Source organism: Myotis yumanensis, unplaced genomic scaffold (genome assembly GCF_028538775.1).
Source record: "Myotis yumanensis isolate MYYU_CA2020_CCGP unplaced genomic scaffold, mMyoYum1.0.hap1 SCAF_16, whole genome shotgun sequence".
Taxonomy (NCBI): domain Eukaryota; kingdom Metazoa; phylum Chordata; class Mammalia; order Chiroptera; family Vespertilionidae; genus Myotis; species Myotis yumanensis.
The window spans coordinates 6,833,492-6,843,329 of NW_027223767.1; positions in this window are offsets into that span (position 1 = coordinate 6,833,492).

The following is a 9,838-nucleotide window of genomic DNA, read 5'->3' on the forward strand; positions in this document are numbered from 1 at the left end:
TGGGTCTTACATATTCTGGTAAATGACCCATCAATATTACCAAAATAGAGAATTCCAAAATACAAGAAGACTTACTAAAGGCAAATTAATAAGGGAATTCCAGGAAAGTGACTGTCCAAACCATAAGCTCCTGGGAAAGCATGGGCAGCACATCTTTTTTAATGTTCGGGACTAGCTCTCCTCTATGGCTGCTCTTTCTCTCTGCATTTGTATATTTAAGATGAGCAGAACGTGAAGATGTTGATTTCTTATAAATGTCGATGCATATTTGCAAATATACCATTTGTTTAGCACCTACGGTGTAGGAAATGCTTTATCATAATATCTCATTCACTTCTCACAACAACCCTGAGGCAAGCTATTCCCATTTTCAGATGAAGAACTCGAGGCCTTAAAAGGTTAAATAATGTTTGCATCGGTAGAAAGTGAGTGCTGCAGCTAGAATGGAATCCTGTCTGATTCCAGAGCATGTGTTCTCAATCCTAACACTGGATGGTCTCCCATATTTTATGTATTATAGAGTCCTCATTATCTGGCATTTTTTCATAGGAGTCTAGAGTTTCACATTTCATCAAACTAGTAAAGTTATTGAAGTTCAGCCTCAAAAAATTACTTGATTTTACCTTTTCTGACTTGGGTTCAATTTCCTTTGACCTCAGTTTCCTTATTTGTAGAACAGGAGTACCAATATCAATGTAATAGAACAGGTCTATGACTTAAATTATGTTTTACTTTCAATACTTAATGAGAGTTCATTTCTGGACACCTCCACATAATACTCATTCCAGAGATCTACCCAAGCCTTCTGAATCAAAGTCTTTGGGGGGTGGGCTTGGAATGTAGTTAAGAAACAATATTATTTTATAAAAATCACATAAGCTTTGCATAAAAATGTCAAGAGTACAGAAAAAGAAAGAAAGCATTTCCAGGAGAGAAGGCTACTCAAGGAAGGTGATGGTGGTGGAGACAATATTGATGACAACCATTCTCTTTATTAGATGTTCCCTACCTGCCAGAATTTACAGATCTCATCTCATTTAATCACATTTAACCTTTCAGCCTTATAACTGACACATTCTTCACATTTTTAGGTAAACTAATTGAAGCTCAAGGTCTTTGAGAAAACTGTATTAGTTTCCTAGGGCCACCATAACAAAATACCAGAAACCAGGTGGCTTAAAACAGCAGATGTGTATTGCCTCCCATTAAGGAATAGGCAGCGCCATGCTCCCTCAGAAGCCCCTGAGGGGGCAGTGGGGGACCTTCCTTGATTCTTCCCGCTTCCTGTAGCCTCCTGGGCTCATGGCAGCAAACTTGAACCTCTGTGCCTGTCTTCACATGGCTTCTTCTGGTCTCTGTCTTCACAAGGCATTGTGTGTGTGTGTGTATGTGTGTGTGTGTGTGTGTGTGTGTCCACACTTCCCTGTCATAAGGACAGGAGTTCTATTGGGTTAGGGCTCACCCCAAGGACCTCATCTTAATTTTATTACATCTGCAAAGATCCTGTTTCTAACTAAGGTCACATTCATGTGTACTGTGTACTGGGGTAAAGATGTCAACATATCTTTTTTTTTTCCCTTTGTGGGGGAGGGGGCGAAATTCATCCCATAACACTACCCAAGGATACAATGGCTAGTAAAGTGTGGAATTAGATTTGAATTTAGGCGATGCTAGAATCTGGCCCCCTGGTCACCAGACACCACACATCCTATCTCAGTGGACTGCACTTGGGGAAATTGTATCGCAATGCCTTGAGAAAGGGGAAGGTATAATACATAAAAAATAATCTTGAAACAATCCATTAGAAAATTATTTACAAGAGCACAAAGCTTTGGGTTGGTCTCAGATATTTCCTCTGCAACAGTTAGATGCCAAATTACTCCACAGGGTTTTGAGGGGAAAGTTATGAGCTAAGAACTTTATACCCAGCAATTTGTCTTTCAGTGGGCCAGGCAGGCATCCTCAGAAACGCAAGGGCTCAGAAAATATTCCACTTGTTGAAAATCTATTTGAAGATACATTCCAGTGGTTCACAGGGTTTGGGATTATATAGACCAGAAAAAAATTCAAGAATAATTTAGAAACCAACATAGGAGTGCCAACTTTTAACTTTATAAAGGGGTTTGAAACAAATCACACTACCATGTGTAGTGTACATATAATCACTTCAGAAAAGATAATGTTAATGCCAAAAATATTAAAAGGACATAATCTGATAGCTGTTTAAATTGAATAGTTTAGTTTTCAAAAAAAAAAATATTCGTGTTTAATATATTTCACCCCAGAAGAGTGAAAAACTTTTTCCATAGATAAGATCTCATCCGTGAACCGGTGTTTGGAAACCAGGAACCGACAGAGACACAAGGACGACATCAACTGGAAGTGACTGTTTGCATTCGTGATTTATGCAACCGAGGGAAAAATATTATTTGAAACTGACTGTAATCATTTCCATTTTCTGGGGAAAGTTTCAGTGGGAAAATAAATCTCTGCAGTGCTACTCCCTGCCACATGCCGAGGTTGGAGGAGGGGAGAGAGAAGATAACTTGTTCCCTCAACCGACATCTGGGTTTCCATTCAGTCTTTTTCAAGTTCTCCTGAAAATATCCGTGAAAGGACCACTCGTTTAAAAGAATGTTTGCACATGTCATTAATTCTCCCTCTCAAATTCTCTCTGAGAAGAACGCCTGCATTTGAAACCGGGGGGTAGCACCCATTTGGCTGTAATTTCTAACAATCTCTGCAAATTAGAGTTTAGGTGAGGCCAAATTGAGAAAAAACCCATCCACCCATGATTCATGGCATATAAAGGATGAGACTCTTGTATGGAGAAAGAGAGGGGCCCGTAAGTCAGCAAAATTCAATCAATACTCCCCTCCTCGAACTTGGAGCGAGAGGGGCTGGGCGCCAGGACAAACAGAACCTGGGAGTGAGTGTCTCAGGTACAGACACAGCGGCTGCTTGAAGTGTTCAATCACATTCAGACTTGGAAGGCGTTCCCAGGCTCAGGGCAGCTGCGAAGCTGGCTCCTGACTGAGGAAGTGGGTTCCAGTGGGGAAGCACTCCCTTGGAGCAGTGCCCCGAGCCCGGGCTGAGTGTGAGCTGGAACTACAGCCAGAAATAGAAGCTGCGAGGCACAGCCATGAAGTTCCCAGCTCCTATCTATTCTCTTCCTCGCCTATCGCTAGAAAGTAATAATATGGCAAGTCAAACTGTGATTTCCCCTGTCACAGGAACATCAAAGATATCAACATTTAGACATGAACTGAATAAGAAATTTGCAACCTTTACTGAGGGACTCTACCATGGTGACAAACCCTCAAATCTACATGACATGACACACAACCTTTACCTCTTGTTCACTTCAAGCTTGATGCGGGCTGTGTGATGCTCAACAAGGCCATCCTCCCAGCAACAGCTGGCAGATCCAGGCAGCTTCCCTCCTGTGACTCTACATCCCAATAGGTGGCCTCTGTGGTCACTACCTTAGAGGGAGAGGGAGTGTGAAGGACTCACCTTACTCTTAATTCCCTGATCACAAATGGCAAATGTCTGTTGTATTTCCAGCCCATCAGTCAGAACCAATCAAATGGCACCCATATAACTGCAATGTAAGGGCATCTCTGAACTGTAGGTGAGCAGTGAAATATACAAGTACTACTCTACCACAGGAACATAAAAGACGAAGAAGAAGAAAATGAAAGATATTAGGAGAGATATGTAATGATGTTAATTCTCTCTAATTTAATCTATGGCTATAACATAATCCCAGTCACTGTACCTAATAAAATGATTCCAAAATTTTTCAGGAATAATAAATGAACAAGAATAGCCAAGAAAAGTTAAAAAATAAAACGGAATAAGGTAGGTCTCTCTGCTAAGGTGTTAAATTGTGCTGTGAAGCTCCAATAGCTAAAATAACTTGGTGGTACTTGCCCAAGAGTAGATAGTAAGATCACTGAAACAGGATAAAAGTCCAACAACAGACCAAAGAAAATATAAGTATTTGGCCCATATAGCTAAGGGTGGCATGCAAAATCAGTATGGAAAAGAGTGCTTACATTAAAACAGCTAGGGCCACTGAATCTCACTTGGGAGAAAAAATGTCATGTCTATACCTCACAATTTCCCAAAATTTATTTCAGGTGGATTAAAATTTTTAAATGCATTAGTAAAAGAAAATATAAGCTTGGGAAGGATAAAACCTAAGCATGTCTTAAATAATAGAATCCAGAAAAATAAAGATACATACATTTTTAACCTAAAAATTTAGAACTTTTTTGTGTCCAAAACAACTAATAAAGTTAAAAGACAACTAATCAAGTTAAAAGACAATGAACCAAGTTAGAAGACAATAAAAAATGAGTAAGGAATTGTATCACATATGACAGACAAGGGAGTACCATTCTTAAAATGCAAAATAAATAATAAATGTACAAAATTACAGGGACAGAATGAAAGTGCTATTAGGGTGCAGAATGAGGAGGGTGTAAATTTTGTATACGCTCTCCGGAAGGCAGTTTGTATTAAAAGCCTCATAAAGTTCGTATTTGTGCATTCTACTTCAAAGATTTTATTCTAAGGAAATATTAATAGATTTGTAAAAATAATTATCTATTAGCTCATTAGAGCAAAATTTGAAAACAACCTCCTAAATGTCCAGTAACAATTCTTGGTAAATACAAAGTGATAGGTCTTGACTGAATAAATTGCTTTAAGTTCACATTGTAAACATTTTGTAAAGGTAAGGTGGTTTATAGGTATTAAAATGTTCATAGACTATACTTGAATAAACAAAACCAGTTACCTATAGTATGCTCCTATTTTAATTTTGAAGAGTATTACATACATTAAAAATTCTACAATCAATGATCCAAGATGGTGGCGAATCTGGAGATGGAAAATTGGTACAATATCTTCAAAACAATGAATGTGATAGATCACATAAACAAAATGAAGGATAATATCAATACATTCATAAAACCAGACAGCCATTTGGATAAAAACTCTCAGCAAAGTGGAAATAGAGGGAGCATACCTCAGCGTACTAAAGGCCATATATGACAAACCCACAGCAAACATCATACTCAATGGGCAAAAACTACAAGCATTTCCCTTAAGATCTGGAACAAGACAAGGATATTAACTTTTACTACTCTTTTTCAACATAGTGCTGGAAGACCTAGCCACAGTGATCAGACAAGAAGAGATAAAAGGCACCTAGACTGAAAAGGAAGAAGTAAACTATTATTATTTGCAGATGACATAATACTGTATGTAGAGAACCCTAAAGATTCCACCAAAAAGCTACTAGAACTGATAAATGAATTCAGTAAAGTAGCAGGAGACAAAATAAATATCCAGAAATTGATTGCATTTTTATACACCAATTATGAACTATCAGAAAGGGAAACTAAGGAAACTATCCCATTTACCATTGCATCAACAACAACAACAACAACAAACAAAAACAACACAGCACCTAGGAATAAATATAACCAAGAATCTAAAAGACCTATACTCAGAAAGTGATAAGAAACTAAAGAAATAAATTGAAAAAGATACAAATAAGTGGAAGCAGATACTGTGTTCATGGATAGGAAGAATTACAATAATTAAAATGTCCATTCTACCCAATGCAATTTATAGATTTAATGCAATTCCTATCAAGGTACTGCTGGCGTATTTCATAGAAATAGAACAAATAAATATTCCAAAAATTTATATGGAATCTCAAAAGATACCAAATAGCCACAGCAATCTTGAGAGAGAAGAACAAAGTTGGAGGAATCACACTACCTAATATCAAACTGTACTACAAGGCCATAGTAATAAAAAAAAATCATGGAACTGGCATAAAAAGAGACATATAGATCAATATAACAGTTAGAGAGCCTAAAAGTAAACCCATGCCTTTATGGTCAATTAATATTTGAGAAAGGAGGCAAGAACATACAATGGTGTAAAGATACACCATTTATTTATTCAATAAATAGTGTTGAAAAAATTGGACAGATATGTACAAAAAATAAAAAATAAAACTAGGCCACCTTTTTACACCATTAACAAGAATGAGCTCAAATAGATTAAAGACTTAACTGTTAGACTGAAAACCTTACAAGTCCTAGAAGAAAATCTAGGCAGTAAAATCTTGACTATCTCTCTTTGCAATATTTTTCCTGATTTATCTTCTCATGCAAGGAAAACAAAAGAAAAAAATAAACACATGGACTACATCAAACTAAAAAGCTTTTGCACAGCAAAGGAAACTATCAACAAAATGAAAAGACAACCCACTGAATGGGAGAACATATTTGTCAATAATATATGGGATCAGGGGTTAATATACAAAATTTATAAAGAACTCAAAAACTAAACACTAAAAACAAACAAACAATCCAATTAAAACATTGACAGACAACTTGAATAGACTGACTAGACATTTCTCTGAAGAGGACATACAGATGGTCAATGGACACATGAAAAGGTGCTCTTAATTACCAGAGAAATGCAAATTAAAACCACAATAAGATATCACCCCTATGTTCATTGCAGCATTATTTACAATAGCCAATATTTGGAAGCAGCCCAAATGTCCATCAGTAGATGAGTAGATAATAAAGGAATGCTACATTTACATAATGGAATACTCCTCAGAGTAAAAAAGAAGGATATCTTACTTCTTGAGACAGCATGGATGGACCTGGAGGGTATTATGCTAAGGGAAATAAACCAGTCAGAGAAAGACAAGTACCATATGATTTTACTTACATATGGAATCTCATGAACACAATAAACTAACAAACAAAATGGAAACAGACTCATAGATACACAAAACAGACTGACAGCTGTCAGAGGGGAGGGGTTTGTGAAGCTGGGTGAAAAAGGTAAAGGGATTAAGCAAACAAAACAAAACAAAAAGCAAAAATAAACATCATAGACACAGACAACAGTATGGTGATGACCAGAGGGAAGGGGGACTGGGGAAGCTGGAAGAGTATAAAAGGAATAAATTGTGATTGAAGGAGACTTGACTTGGGGTGGTGAGCACACAATACAATATATAGATGATTTCGTATAGAATTGTACACCTGAAACATATAATTTTATCAACCAATAAATTCAATAAAAATAAAAATTCTACAGTCATATTAAAAATTAACAGCGGTTGCCTCTGGTTGGTAGAATTAAGGCAATTTTTAATCTTCTTTTTGATTGTCTGCATTTTAAAAATACTATACAAGAAGCATGTCTTAATTAAGAAATGGTGAAGGTGGGGGAGAGAAAACCGTGGGCCGCCCGGAGTGCCCATGCCAAGATCTGAAGCATGGGCCAGCAAAGGAGAAGGTCTGTTTTGGCCTTGCAGCTGCTGAAAACACACGTATTTCAGAGCTGGCTGCGTACTTTGTGGTCGCTTTGTATTCCAAGGGCTGAGTTTGCAAACAAGCTTAGCAAAGTACAGCGTGTGCCCCTTCAGGTGGTTTTGGGAGCTCATCAGGTATGAGTAACACTAGCCCATTGATCTTTACATGAGTTGCATGGAGCGCTGAGGTGTTGACAGAACCTGAGCTGAGAACAATGTTTATTTATATCTGCACACAATAATTCATGTCTCTCTAAATCGAGAACTTTCTCCTAATTTGCTCACCGTGTGCAAACATTTGCAGTTCTCTCCACTGGTGACGCCTGGTTTGGTTTGGCTGGACTTGTGCAAACAAAAAGGAACATAAGACAGTGAATGGAGCTGAATGTTCTGATTCATACATGGAAAGGGAACATTTGCTTATGCTGATATATGTTGGAAATGCTAAGATCTCTCCACTTCTATTTTGCACCATTACAACTAATTAATATCTGCTTTGTTTATGCTAGAAGTTTTCAATTGTGTGACTGTGTATGAGTGTGTGTGTGTGTGTGTGTGTGTGTGTGTGTCCAGTTGGTGTTAGAGGGAAACTTTATAATGTCCTAGTGAGGTGCTGAGCCATTCATAGCTACTGAATGCCCTATGGGATGTAAAAATCCCTATACAGTGGGGCCTTGACTTACGAGTTTAATTCGTTCCAAGACCGAGCTCGTTAAGGAGCTCGTTAACTCAAATTACTCAGTCAACTCAATGCAAAAAATCGGCCAAGAGACAGCTGGTATCTCAAAAAACTCGTTAGTCGAGACACTTGTAAGTCAAGGCCCCACTGTACACCTCTTTTTATTATGGACATTCTCAAATATATAAAAAGCGCCCTAACCGGTTTGGCTCAGTGGATAGAGCGTCAGCCTGCGGACTGAAGGGTCCCGGGTTCAATTCCGGTCAAGGGCATGTGCCTTGGTTGTGGGCATATCCTCAGCGGGAGGTGTGCAGGAGGCAGCTGATCGATGTTTCTCTCTCATTGATGTTTCTGGCTCTCTATCCCTCTCCCTTCCTCTCTGTAAAAAAAAAAAAAAAAAAAAAAAAAAATCAATAAAATATATTAAAAAAAAAAAGCAGAGAGATTTATATGATGCCCCTCCCCAAATATGGGTAGGTATAAATTTTATTTTCTTTATAATACCAACCACCTTCCCACACTATTAGACACTACTAATTCTGCAGATGTGGAGTTCAAGTTGAAAGTCTTAGGCTCTAATATGTAATTGTGAATTGTAGGATGAGCCAGACAGAGCAAAAGGCTAGAGAGCCAGATAGACCTGACCTTTCTCAGGCTCAACCCACACAATTTGCTGGTTGATTGATCTTATGCCACTTAACCTTTGTGGCCCTCATCTGTAAAATGGAATAATAAGAGGTAATTTATAGGAAAACTAAATTATACTCATCATACACTTTAAGCACCAAGCACCATTCTTTGTGTCCAGCATTCTTTGTTATTCTACTTACTTAATTGTTATTTTATGACTATTTCTGCTTCTCAATCTAGAGCATAAAATCTAAAACATAGAAAGTCCTCTGTGATGTTAAAACTTCCAAGTAGGATGACAAGTCATTGTTACCCATTTACCGAGGTCATTAGTCAGGAATGAGTAAAATAAACAGCTGCCCATTATAGTTAGTGTGAGCTGTTCCCTTCCCAGTTTAAAGGGTGAATACATACCAACATTGTCCAAAATTTCACCAACATTGGCCTGAGCAAATTTTTGGGAAGATGCCCCCATTAGCGAGCCATTTGTTTTGGGTTAAATTCTATAGATGTAAATAAGGAGATGGTTGAGCTCCTATCAGTCTCACAGCCTAAGTTATCATCCTTCTACCAAGGAAGTGGAAACCAGAGCAGGTATGTTTGATGGCAGCTGGGGTGTCAGAGAAGATATGAGGCCTGAGGAGCTACTTCTCAGGGTGGTTTGACCTACAGAGTGGAATGAGGTGGCCTGAGGGGTGAGGGTGGGGGTGGGGGGGAGAGTATGAGAGCATGGTTCACCTGAATGGTGTGAGCTGCGTAGGAAGAAAAGTCACTGAACGTGGAACTGAGGACTCCATGGATAAATGTCAACACGTGTTCCCATCTGATTTGGGGTCTGTGTCAATTCAGCAAAGGCTTCCAGCTCAGAATCAAGAGTAATATATTTTGGACGAGGTCTATGAATTTCTTAATCGCTCTTCCCCATTACTTTCTGACCTGAGGCAAGTCACTCTGCTCTAATCAGGTTCTCCTTGTTGCCTTGGTTTGGAGACGTGGTCTGTCTGTGGTACTGAGAGGGTGTGTGAATGGGCAGCGGTGCTGCGGCACCTGCAGAAGCTGCTGCTCGGGTCTCCACCAGGGAACCTGCTGCTCCTCTGCGAGGAGGGCACTTTGACAGCCTCCAATGCCAGCACCTTCAGCATCCTCAGCTTTTGAGATGATACCCT